This window comes from Choloepus didactylus, chromosome 27 (genome assembly GCF_015220235.1).
Source record: "Choloepus didactylus isolate mChoDid1 chromosome 27, mChoDid1.pri, whole genome shotgun sequence".
Classification (NCBI taxonomy): domain Eukaryota; kingdom Metazoa; phylum Chordata; class Mammalia; order Pilosa; family Megalonychidae; genus Choloepus; species Choloepus didactylus.
The window spans coordinates 3,968,741-3,990,594 of NC_051333.1; the positions used below are offsets into that span (position 1 = coordinate 3,968,741).

Consider the following 21,854-nt stretch of genomic DNA (forward strand, 5'->3'; position numbering starts at 1 on the left):
GAGTGACATTTTGAAGAGGAGTTGCAGCCTAGAGAAGAATATCCTGGGAGAAAGCCATTTTGAAACCAGAACTTAGAGCAGACGCCAGCCACGTGCCTTGCCAGCTAACAGAGGTTTTCTGGGCGCCATTGGCCATCCTCCAGTGAAGGTACCCATTTGTTGATGACTTACCTTGAATACTTTATGGCCTTAAGACTGTAACTGTGTAACCAAGTAAACCCCCTTTATAAAAGCAGATCCATTTCTGGTGTTTTGCATTCCGGCAGCATTAGCAAACTAGAACACATGGCCAACTGCAAGATGCCAATGTGACATTTCTGAATGCAGAGCACAGAAATGATATACAGAATGTTCTTTTGCAAGAGAGTATGAGCTGGCTGCAGCACAACTCTCTGGTGGTCCCAATGTGCACATCTATTTCCTTCTATTATATACATAACGACTAATTCTAGCTCAAGGTTATAGTACAGTTTTAAAATTTTTATTTATTTTTAAATTGTGATAGAATATACATAAGACAAAAATTATTTTAACCATTTTAAGTGGATGATTCTGTGGCATTAAGTATGTTGAAAATATTCTGTAAGTTCCACCATTATCTATTTCCATACTATTTTCTTCATCCCAAAGTGAAACAGGCTCATTAAGCAAGATCAACTGGCCATAGATGTGTGGATTTATATCTGTATTCTCAGCTCTACTTCACTGTACTCTTTCTATCCTCTTGCTAGTAGCACAGTTTTAATTACTGTAGCATTGGGGTAAGGTGTTTTTCTTTTCTTTTTTTTAGTTAGAAAGTTGCATGTTTACAGTATCTCAGGTAGCTAGTACCATTTTGATTCCTTCCCTTCTTCCTTCCTTTCTGCTATACTTTTCAATTTCCTAACAGGTTACCTTTGTAATTGCAGTCAACATTTTACACTAATAATAACCTATTTTGACTAGCACCAACCTACTTTCAGTAGTATATAAAATCTCTATTCCTATATATCTCCATCCAACCACACTTATGTTGTTTTGCGTCAGATTACATCCTTCTACATTGATCTAATGTGTACACAAATGACAAGCTTTTCTTATATAATATTTTATATATTTTTGTTTTAAAATGTGTGGTATTATATACACATATAAACATACATATATATCCCTATGGATATATAAAGAGATGGGGATAAATATGCACACTTTGGGGAAGGTACATATTTAAGGCATATACCCAACATTAATTACTGAATAATTTTCAGGCCAAAGAAAATGTATCCAAGTCTTTCCAATGGCATTCCTACATATCATGCTCCTTGACTACAGTGCACTTAAATCGGCAAAAAAACAATCCGAAGATATTAAGAAAAAGGAATACTCATTGCTGCTAGAAAAATAAAATCCTGAAGAATTGGGCACCTCAGCTGTCAGAATGGGCTAGAAGGCCAAGGAGAGAACTGCCCCCTGCTCCCGCACAGCCTGATTACAAAAACACACACACACAGACACCTACCCCTTGACTTATCTTAGGATTTGATGTACATTATCCACAAATACACATATTTTCACACATGCATGGGCCAATCTTAGGGCAGTTTTACTCAGTAAGCTCTTTACTAATAATATGATTAATAATAATACCTAGCAAGTGCTTACTGAACTAGGAACTGTTGTAAGCACCTTATGTGTATTGATTGATTTAAGCCTCATAAGCAAACACATTGGGCTTTACAGGAGTGCTTATAGATAAAATAACTGGATTACAGGGAGGTTAAATGGCTTACCCAAGGTCACAGACTAAGTAGCAGAACTAGGATTTGAACTCATGCGGTACTGGCTCTGAGATCCACCTGTTATCTACTATGCTACACTCCACATGGAGCTCAGGGCAAAGAAAGTGCAGGCATGTATAGAATCGTAAAGATCTCTGTGTGTTTTGCCTTTTCGTGCCTGGCTATGTGCATCTCTATTAATTGTCTACATACACCTTTGCTCAGTGGTCCAGACCATGGATGTGAAAAGATGAAAGGGAAAACTTGTTTATGCCCAAATAGTTAATAAACACAGAGAAATATTAATATAGAAGTTTCCAGAAGAAGTAATATGGCTTAGTGTACAAACATTGGAGTCTCAGGACTGGATCCAAAAGTCTGACTCAATGTTATTAAGCACGTGAACTTGAGCAAGTTGCTTAGCCTCTCTGTTGCATCTTTGGTAAAATAGAGATCATGCCAATTTATTTTACAGAGTTGTGGTCAAGATTTGAATGAGAAAGTGCATTTATTACAATTCCTGTCATGCAGTGAATATGAAATAAATGGTAGTTATTACTTGTAAAAAATCCTATATATATTTGAATTTATGATCTATTATGGAAAAAGAGACTGAAATTATTACATCATCACTTATACTACATCAGGAAAAAAGAGAGGAAACATGCATTACCAATATCAGGAATGGAAAGAGGGTCCTCATTACTGATTGTACAAACATTGAAAAGATAATTAATTGTTCAAGTGCTGACTGTGGTAATAAATGCACAAGTATATGATGATACCATGAACAACTGATTGTACACTGTGGATAATTGTATGGTATGTGAATAAAGCTCTATAAAAATGTAGGAAAAATATAAATAAGGATAAAAGTCCTGGAGAAAACATGGAGAGAGGGATGTACATATTTACTGTTTGTTAGTAGGCAGAATGGTGTAGCCTTTCTGGAGGACAATGTGATGGTTCCACAAGAAGGTAAGTATGTGGGGGCCATAAGGTCCTGTAACCTCATCAGGGGGCATATACTTGGAGGATCTGAGAACAGGGACATGAATGGATATTTGCAAACTGGTGTTTATGGAGACCATATGAGTGATTTGCAATGGATGGAGGTGGCCTGAAGGTACATCAGCTGAGGAACAGAATGGTGAACTGTGGTGTATGCATACAATGGAATATTGAGCATTACGAGAAGGAGGGAATCTGTGAGACACGCAACAAGGTGAGTGGATCCGGTACACAGCATTTTGAGTGCACTACGCCAGAAGCAAAGGTAAACACTATAATCCCTCACCAATATGGACTAACTACAATGTGTAAACTCAGAATTGAATCTTAGAGCCCAGCTTATCAGGGGAATGCTTATTGTAATGGTCACTAAATTGTAAGCTCTTACAGCAGCCACATCTATTCCTGAATTGTAATGGCTATCTCCAGATTCTGAGATGCTGATCCCTTTGTGTATAACTGTTCAACCCCTGGAACTTTGGGTATCTGTGTGACACCTGAAACTCAGAGCTAGGATTGGCAGATATGAATGCTAGTATTAGTGCATACAGCAACTGTTAAAAAAGCTGGAAAAGAGTCTAGACTTTAATTAGAGATGTGAGTGAAGCAGAACTGGTTAGGATTAGGGCAAATTGGGCCAAAAGGTAAAGAACAATACTGACTGTGTTTTAAAATTTCAACTTCCATGTGAGACCAAGGGAAGAGATGTTTATTTGGTGCAGGATCTATATTTCCTAAACAATTTAACTCATATACTTTGTTCAAATACCATGATTACATGGAACTTTGAATAGGAAGTGAGACCTGGTAGGTTTGTGTAGGTTAGTGTGAAATATCGACACATCCCAAAGTAATTTGGGCAAAGAAGAAAAATACATTTTCAGGGCCTCCTGAGGAGCTGGGGGAAAATGCAGAAGTGTTGGACTTCCTCACCCGGATTGTTGCTGATGTTCTCACAAACATTGAGGACTGATGGCTTGGTATGCTGAGCCCTCTATCTTGGGGCTTGCCCTTATGAAGCTCGTTACTGCAAAGGAGAGGCTAAATCTGCTTATAATTATGCCTAAGTCTCCCCCTGAGTACCTCTTAGTTTCTCAGATGTGGCTCTCTCTCTCTAGCTAACCCAGCTTGGCAGGTGACCTCGCTGCCCTCCCCACTATGTGGGACCTGACTCCCAGGGGTGTAGATCTCCTGGCAACACAGGATATGACTCCCAAGGATGAATCTAGACCTGACATCATGGGATTGAGACCATCTTATTGACAAAAAGGGGATGTGAAATGAAATGAAATAAAGTTTCAATGACTGGGAGATTCTAAATGGAGTCAAGAGGTCACTCTGGTGGGCATTCTTACATACCATATAGATAACCCTTTTTAGGTTTTAATGCATTGGAATAGCTAGAAGTAAATACCTGAAACTATCAAACTGCAACCCAGTAGCCTGGACTCTTGAAGACGATTGTATGACAATGTCACTTACAAGTGGTGACAGTATGAATGTGAAAACCTTGTGGATCACACTCCCTTTATCCGGTGTATGGATGGAGAAGTACAAAAATGGGGACAAAAACTAAATGAAAAATAGGGTGGGGAATGATTTTGGTGTTCTTTTTTACTTTTATTTTTTATTCTTATTTTTATTTTTTCTGGTGTAAGGAAAAAGTTCAAAAAATAGATTGGGGTGATGAATGCATAACTATATGATGGTACTGTGAACAGTTGATTGTACAACATGGATAATTGTATGATATGTGAATATATCTCAATAAAACTGAATTTAAAGGGAAAAAAAAGGACACCGAGCTCTTGGACAAAGCGATACCCATGGCAGATATGAACATGGGGGCTCCTGAGCTGTCCAAGTATTTCAGGGAGGCACATGGTGAAGTGGGCCCAAGAAGCTGCAGGAAGAAACACTGGCCAGTCTCCACTCAAAATTAACCGAGCAGCCCTGAGCCACCGGTCAGACATGGGTCCCTCAAAATGAATGTCCTGTGAAACCTAATAGACATGTTTCCAGTTCTCCCCAGAGAGCACAGCCTGACTGGACCTTGAACTGTTCCTCTGTAGGAGCTGAGACAAGACAGTGGGTGTGAAACTGAAGGCAAGAAAATGAGGGGCCCATGAAAAAGCTCAGCCTGGGAACGGCAGGATGCAGCCTCATTGCCGTCCCCTAGGTGATGCTCATTGCCGGGCTCTCTGGGTGACGAGGGGACCTTGCATAGTGCCGAGAGGCATGCAGAGTATCTGTTCACAGCTGTGATGTCCAAGGAGGAGAGGAGAGAGGAATCAGGCAGTTTATGTATTTCTGTATCAGTGTCTTTGCAATGAGCCTCTATTGCTACTGTAATTTTAGGTGTTACTTATATACAGTAAGTTAACAAATATAAAAAAGCGTAAATGTTGATGAATTTTTACCCATGCACATACCCCTGTAACCACCAACAGATCAATATACCAAACATTTTCACCACCCCAGAAAGGGGCCCTCTCCCCATCAACCTCCTCACCCCATGTAAAAATGCATCTAAGCCTAAACAAAAGCCAAGAGGACGCTAAGTAAAGTGATAACTGCAGTTATCCTTAAGGCTGTGGAGGGCAGCAGGGAGATTAGGCACTGTTTTAATTTCCTTCATAACCAGCTTGTGCAGTTTTTATAATCAAAGGAGCAAAAATAAAAATGTGAATGTGTGTTTCAAAAAAAAGATAATTAATTATGTTACGGTCCGTTCCAGACAGATTTATTCTTCTGAGTATAAAAATTCCAATCCAAAGCACAGGCGTGAGAGAGGCAGGGCAAGATGCTGGCTTAGGGAGAAGTGGAATTTAGTTCATCCTCTAGGGCAGCTATTTAATAGCCAGGAACTATCTGGAACAACTGTTTGGGGGACTTCCATGACCTGACACACATTGTACAAAAGTCTGTAATGGGGGAAAGGGCAGAATCACAACACAGAACTGAAAGTCAGTCTCCTAAGCAGTGGAGGCTGGCATCCCTCCCTTCTCGGCATCTCTCCCCAGTGGGAAAAAGAAGCAGTCTTTACTAGGAGCAAGGGAAGATAGCTCAACCAAGCTCTAATTGTGGAATTAATTAACAAATTCAGACTGCTGAATACAAGCTCTGAGCACAGATACACATGAAGCAAGATCAAAAGGAACTGGGAGGCCTCTCCCAGCAGAGAGGAGGTGGGGTTGATGAAAAAGAAAAATAAAAAACAGAGGTTTCTGGAGTTGGTTGAGCTCAGAATACTGGAAAAGGGCTGTGCCCCAAGAAAAAGGGCACATAGAGCTGGATACCAACTCTGGCTCTTGATTGGTTAAACCATGGGCCTGGGGATTGGTTCTGAAAAGGATTTTTTTTTTTCTGTTTCTTTTTAAAATACTTTTTAGTAGCCATTGAAGAGAGCTTCAAGCATTCTGAGGTTTAAGCATTGCCCCAGGCAAGGGCAAAGTTAAGGTATAGCTGAGAGACAAAGTAACAAGTCAGTTGAAGGAGATAATTCCCTAAAGGGTATATCTTCCCCAAGAAAAGGGAGCAGGGACTAGCACACGTGTTGGCTCTCATTCACAGATTTCAGACCCTAGGGGCTGGAAAACTGAAACAATTTAGGCCTGCCTTCTGCCTCAGCATCTGTCTGAACCACACCCCTGGCAGGGATAATGTCTGCTGAGAATTAAAGGCACCATACTTTATGCCAGTGAGGCTCAGCAGGCTGACAAGCACCATCTGCTGGGCAGGAGAAGAAAAGCACAGAATTAAGAGGCTTCACAGGAAATACTGACAAGCTGCTCATTTCATCCCCAAAGAAATTTGATGCTGATTACACCCTCTTTCTGAGTCCTGGGCCTAACTTTTCTGGGAAAATCTGACTGGGATCGATCCTATCTGGGGAGACCCTCTTCAAAAATATCTCCATATAGGCAGGGCAAGAAACAGAAAAACAAGAGCTGTGAATCCTGGTCAGTTAAACAGAAGTGATGCTAGAGGTCTAGAATAAGTGGAGCTGAATATCAAAGAACAGATATAGAACAATTCCAACCAACAAGGAAACCCAAGGTAAAGAGAGAGCATGACCTTCAGAATCAACTTATCAAGGAAATCAGATGCCAAGACATCAGCAAAAAATCATGAATCATATGAGGAAAAAGATATGGCCCAAAGGAAAAAACTAACATGTCAAAAGAGGTACAAGAGTTGAAGTAACTTACTAAAGATTTTCAAATAAACCTTCTAAATCAAACCAATAAGATGAAAAAAAATATGGCAAAAGAGATGAAGGATATAATGAAGACTCTGGGTGACATACCTAAGAACTCAAAAGCTTGGAAGACAAATGGCAGAACTTATGGGAATGAAAGGCACAATAAAAGAGATGAAAAGAACAATGGAGATATACAACAGCAGATTTGAAAAGGCAGAAGAAGGGATTAGTTAACTGGAAGAAAAGACATCTGAAACCCTACATGAAAAAGAACGGATAGGGAAATGAATAGAAAAATATGAGCAAGTCTTCAGGAAATTGAATGACAACATGAAGCACACAAATATACATGTTTGGATGTCCCAGAAGGAGAAGAGAAGGGAAAGGGGGCAGAAAAGAATAATGGAAGAAATATTCTCTGAAAATTTCACAACTCTTACAAAAAACATAAAATTACAAAGAAGCACAGAACACCCCAAGAAGATTAGATCTGATAGACCTACTCCAAGACACTAATCAGATTGTCAAATGTCAAAGATGAAGAAAGAATTGTGAAAGCAGCAAGAGAAAAGTGAATCATCACATACAAGGGAAGCCCAATAAGAATATGTGTGGATTTCTCAGCAGAAAACAAGAAGGTGAGAAGGCAATGGCATGATTATATTTAAGGTACTCAAAGAGAAAAACCGCCAATCAAAATTCTATATCCAGCAAAAATGTCCTTCAAAAATGAAGGAGAAGGAGTTGTAGGCCCCTGGCCCTCTCCTACAGGCTACCACGCACACTCCCTATGAGGCTGCTGGCCTTGGCCAGCTTGCAAGGATGCCAGGAGCTTGCCTAATGCTGATGCAGTGGCGATGGTGGGTGGTGGTGTTAGCTGGCCCTCATGGTCTTTCCTTTAGTGGGATGCCAACCCCGCCTGCCCACTGGCTTGCCTGCCTGCCCTGTACCATGCAAGACAAGGTGCCAGGGGATGCAGAGCAGTGAGGAGCATGCTCCGCACCAGCTTGGTTGCAGGAGTTAGTGCTGTGGTCCTGGCAGAGGATGATGTTGACAAGGATGAGGCCACCCTGCCCACTCCCTGCATGTGGCATCAATCCCTCTGCTCACCAGCCCTTGGGAGTGCAGGTGGGCAGGCAGGATGGAGTGATAAGGAAGATGTCTGTGGATTCTTCTGTGGAATCAGAAGGCACACCTACTGTAATCAGAAAACTCCAAGTATAGCTGCAGGGATGGATGTACAGGCTCTTTTAGGACTAAATCCAAATGCTGATCAGACATTAGACAAAGGCTCCTGGCCTATTTTGAGCAGTTAAAGATTTCCCTAGATGCCTGGCAGGTGTGTGCAGAAGCTCTAGCCCAGAGGACATATCGTGATGATCACATAAAGTTTTTCTGCTTTCAAGTATTAGAACATCAAGTTAAATACAAATACTCAGAACTAACTACTGTTCAACAACAGCTAATTAGGGAGGCACTCATATCTTGGCTTCAAGCTCAGATGCTGAATCCCCAACCAGCGAAGACCTTTATATGAAATAAAGCTGCCCAAGTCTTCACCTTGCTCTTTGTTACAGAGTATCTCACTAAATGACCCTTGATTTTTTTCCATTTTTCTCAGCAGTGGACCTAAATCCGAGACATGGATCTCTACCTCCAGCCCTCATGGGTACTGATTCAGAATTGGTGGATTGTGATGTGGTGCTTACATCAGAGGAGTCTCGTAGGAATACCCTAATAAAGGCTACCATCAGGGAGCAGTGAGTTCCAAATCTGGTGGAATCATGGCACCAAATGTTACAAAATTATCAATATACTAATTCAGAAACGACATGTCAGTGCTTGAAGTAGTTGAGGCTTATGTCTCTTGGATAGACTTTTCCCTATAGCCAATGTTAAGTCTATAAATAGGCTGCTAGGTCATGTGTTAATAGAAGTTCTATGGGAAGCAGCATGTGGCAGTTTATTTTAAATTGTAAATAAAGGAATGATCCTTTTGATAAAATGAAACTAATAGAATATTTGTGTCAAGTATTATAGTCTATTGGGTTTTTCAGCATTGACCAGGAAGATGATGTTGATTTCCTGGAAAGATTTTCTATGCTGATAAATGGAATGGGACAGTCACTGATGGTTAGCTGGACTAAATTAATTAAGAATGGAGCTATCAGGAATGCTCAAGAGGTACTACAAGCTACTGAAACAAAAGTAACACTGCTGTTGCAGCCACTTATTCATGGCAATGATGACATCTCCTCTAACATTATTGGGTTTTGTTATGATTATCTTCATATTTTGAAACAGCTTACATTGCTCTTGGATCAGCAAAAAGCTAATGCAGAGGCAATCTTGTTGGCATTTATGAAAAAATTGACTTATGATTAAGAATATAACTTTGAAAATGAGTGAAGATGAAGCCATGTCTGTAGAATACAAAAAATGGCACAAGTTATTGTTGGACAGGCTTGCTCAAGTCTCACCAGTTTCTGCTGACTTCTGTTTGCAGAGTTTGAGTTCAACCCTTCAGAATTGGCAGACTACATGGCTTATAAAAGTTGCAGTAGCAATAAGATTGCTGTATATGTTGGCAGAATCTCTTCCAGTATCTCATGATGCTCACTTCTCAGGTGATGTTGCAAAAGCTAGTGCTTTGCAGGACATGTTGTGGACTCTGGTAAAGTCAGGAGTTAGTTCCTATCACCATTTGTCTGTGACTTTGGAGTTCTTCAAAACTGTTGTTAGATATGAAAAGTTTTTCACAGTTGAACCTCAACACAGTCCATGTGTAGTGACAGCTTTCTTAGCTCACTGAGGTGTCCAACATTCTAGTGCAAAAGTGCAGAGCAGAACCACTTACCTGTTTTCTGAATTGGTCAAATCTCTCAATAAACAAATGAATCCTTTCATTGAGGATATTCTGAATAGAATACAAGGCTTACTAGAGCTTTCTCCACCTGAGAAATGTAACTGGCCCTTGTTGAGCAGTGATGATCAGCTATTTATTTATGAGACAGTCTGTTGACTCCTCATTAATGGAGAAGTTTAAAGGTCTGTTGGAAAAACAGATGCTGGCACAAGACAAAAAAAGGCAGGCATCTCTAGCAGACTGCCTCAGCCATGCTGGTGGATGTGCCAGTAGAGCCAGCAAAGCTTTCAGCAACAAGCAAACTGTAAAGCAATGTGGCTGTTCTGAAGTTTATCTGGACTGTTTACAGACATTCTTGCCAGCCCCATTTGTCCCTTACAAAAGGATATTCTCGGAAGTGGAGTTCATACTTTTCTTCATCGAATGATTATATGCCTAGAGGAAGAAGTTCTTCTGTACATCCCATCTGCCTCTGAGCATATGCTCTAAAATTGTGAAGCAAAAGAACTCCAAGAATTAATTCCTCTTATTAACCAGATTACAGCCAAATGTAAGATACAGGTATCCTCATTTTTACAACAAATGTTCATGCCCTTCCTTCATGCAATTTTTGAAGTGTTGTTCCATTCAGCATAGGAAAATGACCAGTCTGCTGCTTTAGAAAAGCAAATGTTGCAGAGGAGTTACTTTGCTTTCCTGCAGACTGTCACAGGGAATGGAGTGAGTGAAGCCATAGCAAATCACGGTGCAGAAAATGAAGAATGATATTGGTTTCTGTCATCCAAGAAGCAGATGAGTACTCAGATCCAATTGCACACACACACACAAAACATATTTTATTGTCCTCTCAAAGTCATTAGAACTCTGGGGAGGTAAAGATGGACCAGTGGGATTTGCTGGTTTTTTTATAAGCACATTGTGCCCACATGTTTCCTAATACCTTTAAAGCAAACCTTTGACCTGGCAGATGCACAAACTATTGCTTTATCTGAGTGTGCAGTGACACTGAAAACAATTCATCTCAAATGGGGCCCAGAATGTGTTCAGTATCTTCAACAAGAATAACTGCCCTCCTTGAAAGTAGCTCCAGAAATAATTCAGGAGTTTTGTTAATCACTTCAGCAGCCTGATGCTAAAGTTTTCAAAAGTTACTAAAAGGTGTGCTTCCAGACAGTGAAGCCCTAAGTATTAGGTCTCCCTGCGTCTATTTTGTGATCAGGAATTTAATAGTTTATGAAAATGTGATTTTTGTGTGCCATTCACACTGACTTTTTTAACATAGCTTGAGTTTACTACAGTATATGTATTGGCAGTTTTCTGTAAAATGGATGTAATTTTCCCTAAATACAGGTATGTAACAACACAAGAAGTTGCTGTTGTGTCAACTCATTGTACTATATAAAAATGTTGTTAAAAGAAACAGCAAAGTTATCCTTGTAGCTTAAATTTTTTTTTATTTGAAATTTTGAGTCAAATTTGAAACTTTGAGTGGAAGACTGCACTTTTTAAAATTGCTGAATATAAGATGTTAGGGAAATTTCATTTTCTTCAATGTGTGCAGACACATTAAATATGGGAGAAATACGAAAATCAAAATTAATTTTTTGTAGCTAGCCATTACATTCCTATAAACTGTTTCAGTACCTATGTGTATTCTACAAAAGAGAATGGTTTCAAAAATTAACTGATTTAAAAGTAAGTGTCAGCCTTCCAGGCACCACTCCTGGCAGCCACACTTTTTAACCCGCTGCCATGGTCAACCCCACTGTGTTCCTCGACATCTCCACCGATGGCGAGCCCATGGGCTGCAACTGCTTTGAGCTGTTTGCAGATAAAGTTTCAAAGACAGCAGAAAACTTTCATGCTCAGAGCACTGGGGAGAAAGGATTTGGTTATAAGGGTTCCTGCTTTCACAGAATTATTCCCGGGTTTATGTACGAGGATAGTGACTTCACTCACCATAAAGGCACTGATGGCAAGTCCATCTATGGGGAGAAGTTTGATGATGAAAACTTCATCCTGAAGCATAGGAGTCCTGGCCTCTTGTCCATGCTCAATGGTTCCCAGTTTTCCATCTGCCCTGCTAAGACAGAGTGGTTGGATGGAAGCACGTGGTCTTTGGCAAGGTGAAAGAGGGCATGAATATTGTGGAGGCCATGGAGGGCTTTGGGTCCAGACGTGGCAAGACCAGACAGAAGACCACCATTGCTGACTGTGGACAAATTTGAATTGTGTTTTGTCTTAACCACCAGACCATTCCTTCTGTAGCTCAGGAGAGCATCCCACCTCCCCTGGTCTGCTCATAGTATCCTATCATTGCGCTCTCACTGAAGTTCTTCGGGTTCTACAATATTCTTCTCCTTCCAAGTATAGCTGGATTGCAGAGTTTAAGTTTATGATTATTAAATAAAAATTTAAACAACAACAACAACAAAGTAAATGTCAGTGTTTCACATTTTTTACAAAAAAACTAAACTTTATATACTGAAAAAAATGAGGGAGAGTTTAAAATATTTTCAGACAAACAGACACTGAGAGAGTTTGTGAACAAGAGACCTGCTCTACAAGAAATACTAAAGGGAGTGCTACAGGCAGATAGGGAAAGACAGAGGAAGACTTTTGGAGAAGAGCATAAAAATGAAGACAATCAGCAAGGGTAAAAAGAGAGAAAAAATAAGATATGACATATAATATCCAAAAGACAAAATCATAGAAGAAAGTACATTTACATTAATAACATTAAATGTTGATGGATTAAACCCCCCAATCAAAAGACATAGACAGGCAGAATGGATTAAAAAACAGGACCCATCTATATGCTGTCTACAGGAGACTCAGAGACTCACTTTAGACACAAGGACAAAAATAGTTTGAAAGTGAAAGATTGGAATAAGGTATTTTGCACAAACAACAACCAGAAAAGAGCAGGAGTAGCTATACTAATATCATACAAATTAGATTTCAAATGTAAAACATTTAAAAGAGACAAAGAAGGACACTATAGTAATAAAAGTGACAATACATCTAGAAGACATAACAACATAGATATTTATGCACCAAGACAGAGTCCCCCAAAATACATGATGCAAACACTGACAACGCTGAAAGGAGAAGTAGACACATCCACAGTAACAGCTGGAGACTTCAATATACCACTCTCTTCAATGGATAGAACATCTAGATGGAGGATAAATAAGGAAACAGATTTACAATAGTATGTTAAATGAACTAGGCTTAACATATATATACAAAACTTTGCACTCCACAACAGCAGGATACACATTTTTCTCAAGTGCTCATGGATCATTCTCCAGGATAGACCACATGTTGGGTCACAAAGCAAGTCTCAGTAAATTCAAAAAGATTGAATTGTACAAAACGCTTTCTCAGATCATAATGGAATGAAGTTGGAAATCAATAACAGGCAGACAGCTGGAAAATTTACAAATATATGTAGGCTAAAAAACACATCCTTAGGCAACCAGTCTGTCAAGGAAGAAATGGCAAGGGAAATCAGCAACTATCTCAAGGCAAATGAAAATGAGAAGACAATGCAAATAAATAAAATCAGAAATGGGTAGGGGAAATAATTACTGACTCTGCAGAAATAAAGGCGATAATGAGAGGATACTACAAGCAACTATATGCTAACAAAGTAGACAACTTACATGTAATGGACAGCTTCCTAGAAAAGAATGATCAATGCACATTGACTCTAGAAGAAATAGAAGACTTCAACAAACCAATCACAAGTAAAGAGAATGAATCAGTCATCAAATCTCTGCCCCCCCAAAAAATGCCTAGGACCAGATACCCACACACAGGAATTTTACCAGGTATTCAAGAAAGAATTAATACCAATCCTGCTTAACCTCCTCAAAAAAATTAAAAATGAGGAAAAGCTATCTAACTCATTCTATGACACCAGCACCACCTAACACCAAAGCTAAACAAAGATACTACAAGTAAAGAAAATCACAGACCAATCCCTTCAAAGAATATAGATGCAAAAAATCCTCAACAAAATACTTGCAAATTGAGTCCAGCCATACTTCAAAAGAATTATACACCATGATCAAGTGGGTTTTATTGCAGGTATGCAAGTGTGGGACAACATTAGAAAATCAATTAATGTAATACACCTCATCAATAAATCAAAGGGAAAAGCCCACACGATCATCTTGATTGATGAAGAAAAGGAATTTGACAAAATTCAACATTTTTTTCTTGATGAAAACACTTCAAAGGACAGGAATAGAAGAAAAAACTTCCTCAACATGATAGAGGGAATATATGAAAAAACAATAGCTAACATAATACTCAATGGGGAAAGAGTGAAATCTTTCACTTCAATATCAGGAAAAAGACAATGATGCCCATTGTCACCACTGTTAGTCAACATTCTCTTGGAAGTTCTAGCTAGAGCAATTAGGCAAGAAAAAGTAATAAAAGCCATCCAAATTAGAAAGGAAGCAGTAAAACTTTCACTGTTTGTAGGTGACATGATACTATATGTAGAAAATCCAAAAAAAATATGCAGCAAAGCTACTAGAGCTCATAAATGAGTACAGCAATGTGACAAGATACAAGATCAACACCAAAAATTGGTAGCATTTCTATATACTAGTAAGCAGCAATCTGAGGAGGAAATAAGAAAAAAAATTCCATTTGCAATAACAACCAAAGGAATCAAATATTTAGGAATACATTTAACCAAGGACATAAAAGACCTATACACAGAAAATTACCAAAAAAATTCTAAAAGAAATCAAGGAAGACCTAAATAAATGAAAAGATGTACCATGTTCATGGATTAGAAGACTAAATATAGTTAAAATGCCAATTCTACCCAAATTGATTCAAAGAGTCAATGCAATACCAATTAAAATCTCAACAACTTACTTGGCAGAAATAGGAAAACTAATAATCAAATTTATTTGGAAGGGCAGGGTGCCCCAAATAGCTAAAAATATCTTAAGAAAAATGAAGTGGGAAGTCTCACACTACCTGACTTTAAAGCATATTACAAAGTCACAGTGGACAATACAGCCTGGTACTGACCAGTGGAATCAAACTGAGTGTTCAGCAATAGCCCCACTCACCTATGGACAACTGATTTTTGATGAAGCTGTCAAGTTGACTCAACTTGGTCAGAGCAACCTCTTCAACAAAAGGTGCTTGGAGACCTGGATATCCATATTCAGAAGATTGAAAGAAGATCCCTATCTCACACCTTATACAAAAATTAACTCAAAATGGATCAAAGATATAAATATTACTGCTAATACCATAAAACTTTTAGAAGAAAATATAGGGAAATATCTTAAAGATCTGTGATAGGAGATGGTTTTCTAGACCTTACACTTAAATCATGAGCAGGGAAAGAAGAAATCTTTCTACTCAAAATTGAATACTTTTGCACATCAAAGGACTTTGTCAGGAAAGTAAAAATGCAGCCTATGCAATGGGAGACAGTATTTGAAAACCACATATCAGATAAGGGTTTAATATCTAGAATATATAAAGAGATCCTATAACTCAATAATAAAAAGACAACCAACTCAATTAAAAAATGGGCAAAAGACCTGAGCAGACACTTTTCTGAAGAGGAAATACAAATGGCTCAAAAACATATGAAAGACTTTCCCCTGCGGCCTCTGCCCAGACTGGATCCCCCCAGCAGAGTTCTAGACACGTGCCAGGGGCGAGCTATGGATTTCGGGCAGATGCAATCCCTGGATGATTTGAAAGGGAGGTATCCTTGGCCTCCTGAAGAGAGGAAGTACTGGCTGGCAGGTAGGCAGTCTTTGTGTGGAATTTTCAGGTGTCCTGACCTGACTGAGAAATCTGCCTCCATCAGAATCTCAGATGTCTGGATCTGTGTGACATCACAATAAGTAAATGGTGGAGTCAACATATCAATGGAGCAAGTCACAGTCATCGATGCCAGCTTCTTCTTGAAATCTACCCGGAATGGAATCCTGACAATGACACAGGACACACAATGGGGGATCTGTTCATGTTGCAGCAATCTACAGACCCAGCACAAGGAATTCTGGGACCTCAACCTCCTTCATTTCATCTTGGGGGACAAGAAGTTGCACCAAGAGGAAATCTGGGTGCTGGAAATGGAAACCTGCAGGGACCAAGACACATGCAAAAAGGCAGAGTGGAAACTAGCAGAGTTGTTCACGTCATGGATTTTCAGCGAGGGAAAAACTTAAGGAACCATTTGGATTTATTTCAAATCATCCGATTCTAAATAAAATTAATGAGGCATTTATTGAAACGGCAACCACAGAAGATACTCAGGCTGCAGCTGATTATTACACAACCACATCAACATTAGTATTTGGCCAGCCAGTGAGAGTTCATTTGTCCCAGAAGTATAAAAGAATAAAGAAACCTGAAGGGAAGCCAGATCAGAAGTTTGATCAAAAGCAAGAGCTTGGACGTGTGATACATCTCAGCAATTTACCCCATTCTGGCTACTATGACAGTGCTGTCCTCAAACTTGCTGAGCCCATGGGAAAATAAAAATAAATAGTTATATACTGATGAGGATGAAAAGTCAGGCCTTTATTGAGATGCAGAACAGAGAAGATGCAATGGCAATGGCTGATCATTGTTTGAAAAAGGCCCTTTGGTTTCAGGGGAGATGTGTGAAGGTTGATCTGAGAAATATAAAAAACTGGTACTGAGGATTCCCAACAGAGGCATTGACTTACTGAAAAAAGATAAATCCTGAGAAAGATCTTATTCTCCAGAGGCAAAGAATCTCCAAGTTTTAAGAAATCCAAAACTGGCAGTTCCCAAAAGACTGAAAGTACAGGTGAGGGTAAAGAACAAGAAGAGAAGTCAGGAGAAGATGGAGAGAAAGATATAAAAGATGACCAGACAGAGCAAGGGCCTAACACGCTTCTTGAATCTGAAGATGAGCTACTTGTAGATGAAGAAAAAAGAGGCAGCAGCACTGCTAGAAAGTGGGAGTTCAGTGGGAGACAAGACCGATCTTGCAAATTTCGGTGATGTGTCATCGGATGGGGAAAAGGAGCCTTCAGACAAAGCTGTGAAAAAAAATGGAAATGCAAGTTCTTTAGCAACAGTGAAGTAAAAGCTTTAAAAGGTGGACAAGATGGAGGAACTTGATCAAGAAAATGAAGCAGGTTGTAAAATGGAATTTAAATGAGGAAAATACAGAACCAGGCACCAAATCTGCAGAGAATGCTGATGATCCCAAGAAAGATACAAGTGAAAATGCAAATGGCCAAAGTGATGAAAACAAGGAGGACTATACAATCCCAAATGAGTATCGAATTGGACTGTATTAGCCCATATTCCTGTTGGTATAGAATATGTGATACTTAAAACAGGGTTTTCTGTAAGCTGTGTTCACTCTTTTATACAAATGAAGAAGTTGCAGTGATGCTCATTACAGCAGCCTTCCTCATTATCAGAAATTGAAGACATTTCTGAATAAATAGGCAGAAAAATGCAGGCAGAAGAAGGAAGCTTAAGATATTCGAGAAGCTTAATGATTTCAAAAGAAAACAATGGTTCTTTGTTTTTAATGTTAACCTTTTTAAAATACAGCACTAATAGAAAAATATTGTACTCTTTTGTTTTAGTGGAAAAAATAATAGATGTCTGTTCATTTAAGTGTTATAGCAAAAATACAGATACAGTTAAGTTAATGAAGAATAGTTTTTGTTTTATCAGAATGGCAACAGACAGAAGTACTTTGTAGAGACTGACTCCGTAAGCAACTTAAGATAACTTGCACCACTAAGAAAAATATGTAGAAACATTCAGAGAAATTAAATTTAGTAGTTCCAGGCTTCAAAGAAATGTCAACAACTTTGGATTCCATTCAATAAAGAACAAAACCAATTGTATTTTTACTACTTTCGTCTGAAACATTCCACATTTTAATCTGGGCCTTGCTGACTTTATTTGGAGTTTGAAATTTTTTGGTTGCATTTCATTTTTGGAAAATGTCATTAATGTGAGATTGGCATTAAGATGCAGGTGCAGTTTTCTTTTAATATCATGCTATTGCTTCAGTAATAAGAAATATTAAGTAATTGGCTTTAGATTTTGTAATTTTTTCCCTAATTTCCTGTTAGATTTTGTATTCTAGTAGGCAATGTATTTTCAGTGAAATGTAAAAAAATTCCTGTTCTCTTTGACCAGTATTAATTTTTTGAGATCACATTGCTTGTCACTTGAACCCTGTAGCTGTCATACATCTCTGATATAAGCAACATTTGAGTTTTGAAGTGTATAGGCCATCTCTTCATATTTTCAAGATGTAATTTTACATTTCTGCATTTTAAAAAGTTTGGCCATGATTCTAGACACATGCTTCTTCTGATACATGTATCTGCACATGTGACCTTTGTGAAAAGAAATTTGCATGTATAATCTGTGTTTACTCGTAACTTTCTGCTTATATCTGTGGATTCCAGTTACTGAAGTGAATACCAATAAAGAAGCCCTAGGCCATGTTAATATATATATATATATTATATGAAAGATATTCAACTTCACTGACTAATAGGGAAATTCAACTCAAAAAACAATAAGATATCATCTCACACCTACTAGAATGACCATTATAATAATAATTAAAAAAAAAACAGAAATCAACAAGAGTTGGAGAACAAGTGGAAAAAGAAATACACTTATTCACTGTTGGGGATGTAGAATGGTGCAACCGCTCTGCAATGCAGTTTGGCAATTCCTTGGGAAGCTAAGTATAGAATTGCCATGTGATCCAACAATCCCATTTTTAGGTATATACTTGGAGGAACTGAAGGGTAGGACATGAATGGACATTTGTACACTGCTTTTTATAGCAGCATTATTCACGATTGTCTCAGTCACTGTTGGCATGTAAAGTACTGATGAAGCTCTATCCAACTCTGGGCCTTTATTCTCCCGTCTAGGATTTCAAAAGGCCCCATCAGTTCTGGTCTTGTGTATGACTGGCTTCCTGGGAAAGGAGGTGTCAGAATTCACCTGTCCAGGGACTTCGGTCTGGACATATCCTATCTCCACCAGGAACTGTGGTCATTGTCTTGGAGGGATAAGGAAAGGGCAGGAAAGGTATCTATGGGGACTTTCTGCCCCAATTTCTATAAGGATCATGATTTCAGGTTAGAAGGAGCAGCTTGATGTTATGGGGAAACAAGGATTTGAAAGTCAGTCTCTCCTGGATGTGAAAACTCAGCTCTGCTATGTCCTACAGCACAGTTCTCACATTCCTCCTCAAGGAATGATAAAATCCCAGGCTTGGTCACCAGCTAGGCTTTTGTGGATGTGCAAAAAGGAAAAGAATAGAGAAAGGTCCAGGTTAGGACCACTCTGACTCTACCTTGTGGAACACGCTACAGCCAACTCAAGGAATGAAAGGCCAACTCAGTTTGGGGAAAGTAAAGACTGTATTCTCCACTCACAACTCCCGTTTCCTGAATCCACGTGACTGTGCAATACATTCATGAACTTCAGATTAGGGAAGATGACTTGACTGTTGCCAAAGTCAAGTCCCATTGTGTTGAACTTCAGGGTTCATGTGTCAGAACTCTCCTTTAGGGGAAAAGCATCATGGGTTTGGCATCTAATTCTTCATCACCCTGACCACTATTGGAATCTACATCAGGAACTCAGGAACACACACTCCTCACCTGAAGCTTGGGGAAGGAATGACATCCTCACCCACTCATGGGACAAAACTGTAAAAGTTGGAGCAATTAGTGAATTTTTCACTCTGAACCCAAATTCCTTATATTATTGAGCCTTGAAGAAGCTGCAGTTCATTTGTATGCACAAACCAAATGACCAATTCCTGAGACACCAGGATTTCAAAGAGAGAAAGAGATTTATTGTTAGGTGTGAAGCAGGAAAACAAATGGCTTATTGGCCCAAAATCGGTCTACCCAAACTGCAGCAATTCTGATAGTTTTATAGCATCAAAAGATGGGCAGGTTTTAGGATAATGAGTACAATGGCCCCAGATGATGTAATTAGAAGCAATCTAATTATTGAGCTTGCACAGATGATTACGTGCTCATCACAGAACGTATGCAAGAAAATTGCGACCATAATATGATAATGGGTGTGAATTTTAACATTATAATGAGGTATAGGTGACTTGTAGGCTAACATCTAAGCTACTGTCCATGACAGGCAGGCCCATTTTGGTTAGATCCAGCTTCTGTTATCAAGATAACTTTGGACTTGGGGTGCGTTCATTTTGGGCTGACCCAAGACCCTTCATTAATAAACATTAGGGGCTGTCTTCAGTGATCATAAGACTTTGAAGTCAAAAAACTGGATAAATGGGTAAAAGTGAAGGTCACTCACAAGGTTTTTATGATCACAAGGACACAAGATAAAGGCTATACAATCATCATCAGAGATCAAGGCAGCTGGATTATAGTGCAGGTTTCAGGTATTTCCCTCTGTCTACTCTAATATACCAGAAAGTAAAAAGGAGTATCTATATAATGATTCAGTCATCATAATCAGTCCTTAAATCCTAACTTCTTCATTACAACATGTTCCCTGTAGAGGACTCTTCAACCATTAAACTGTTGACTATTGTTGACGTTCCTTGACTGGATCCCTGTCCATCCCCATCTCCATGAGATCAGACTACATCCCACATGGCAGGTTGGGGCCCCCAACTCAATATGCCTTCCTACTCTGGTTCACTTTCAGTTAATAAACTTTTCTTTATCTCTAATTAGAACATTCCATGATTTATACATTGACTCACTATCTCTTCAGCTCACATCATAAAATCTGGTTGCAATTGCTGAATAAAGGCACAAAAAAAATGGATTTCAGTCTGGAGAAGATAAATCCAAAATGATGTCCTAACATCCCCTCCGGACCCCAAAAGCCCTTTACTCTTCATCAGATGCTACCTGAGGTCGTTTCCTTACAAATATCATCACAGTGTGGGTGTAAACAGTAACCCATCTAAGATCTTGGATCTCTGAAAATTCCTTCTTTTCACTCTCAATTTTTACCAAGATTCCTTAAAACTGTTCTTATTTCAAACAAAGAAATAAAATCATGTGATACTAAGGATCTACCCTCCAATGCCATCCTTAACCCTCATGAGATGGAGCCCGATGTGGGGGGTTTTATGAGTGAGACACAAGCCCCAATGGCTCAGATGTGCCCTGAGGCTCCTCACACTTTGGGGCTGTTCATCTGCTGACCCACTTACCTTTCTCCATCAATAACAATTCAAGATAATATAAGATTCTCTAAATACCAGCAATTCCTATGAGGTGCTTTCCAATATCCTCTGGTATGTATTTCTGATATTGGGCAGTCAGGTCCTATTGATTTCCTTTACTTTACCATGAAGTATCAACCTACAGATTCCATTTTTCTGTTTATACATCCTAGGAATTACATGGCCTTTCTACACCTCTGTAAAATGTGAAACTGTTTGCCTCTGGGACTGTTCCCAGACATTCTCACTGCTTTCCTTCTGAAACTCACCATAGATACATTTTGCCCCTTCTCACACTATACCTCATGTTTAAATTTTTAAAATCAGGTCTCTGCATACTACATCTGGAAAATATCCTCAATAATGCACCCCAATTTCAAATTGGCTCTTCAGCTATGTCTACTCTATGATGGAATAAACACCTTGAATTTGTTAATTAATTAATTTTCACTGCTAGATATATTGCAAGGAAATGAATGTAATTGCCTATTTTTCTGTAACATAATCCCATTTTTTGTTTCAAGAGTTCACATTCATTCTTCTTTTTCAAATTACTAAAAATATTTCATTTAAAATTTCTATTTTCAAATTATTTTTATTTCTTGGATGTGACAACCCCAATAGTGAAGCTGTAGAAGATCTTTCAAGCACTGTTCATCGTTGTTGTCATTGCCCCTCCTTACCCGTGTCTACTGGACTGCTCCCCTCCCACTAGCATGGCCGTTCTTAGAGGGTTCTCCCTTGGCTGTCCTGGGAGTGCCCTCC

General features: G+C 39.0%; 3 pseudogenes; all 3 read left to right on the top strand.

Moving 5' to 3' along the window:
• The first annotated feature begins 8,077 nt into the window (after positions 1-8,077).
• Positions 8,078-11,023, top strand: LOC119521055 (annotated as a pseudogene).
• A 567-nt stretch (positions 11,024-11,590) lies between these two features.
• On the top strand, positions 11,591-12,066 carry LOC119521082 (annotated as a pseudogene).
• A 3,761-nt stretch (positions 12,067-15,827) lies between these two features.
• Positions 15,828-17,355, top strand: LOC119521072 (annotated as a pseudogene).
• The last annotated feature ends 4,499 nt before the right edge of the window (positions 17,356-21,854 follow it).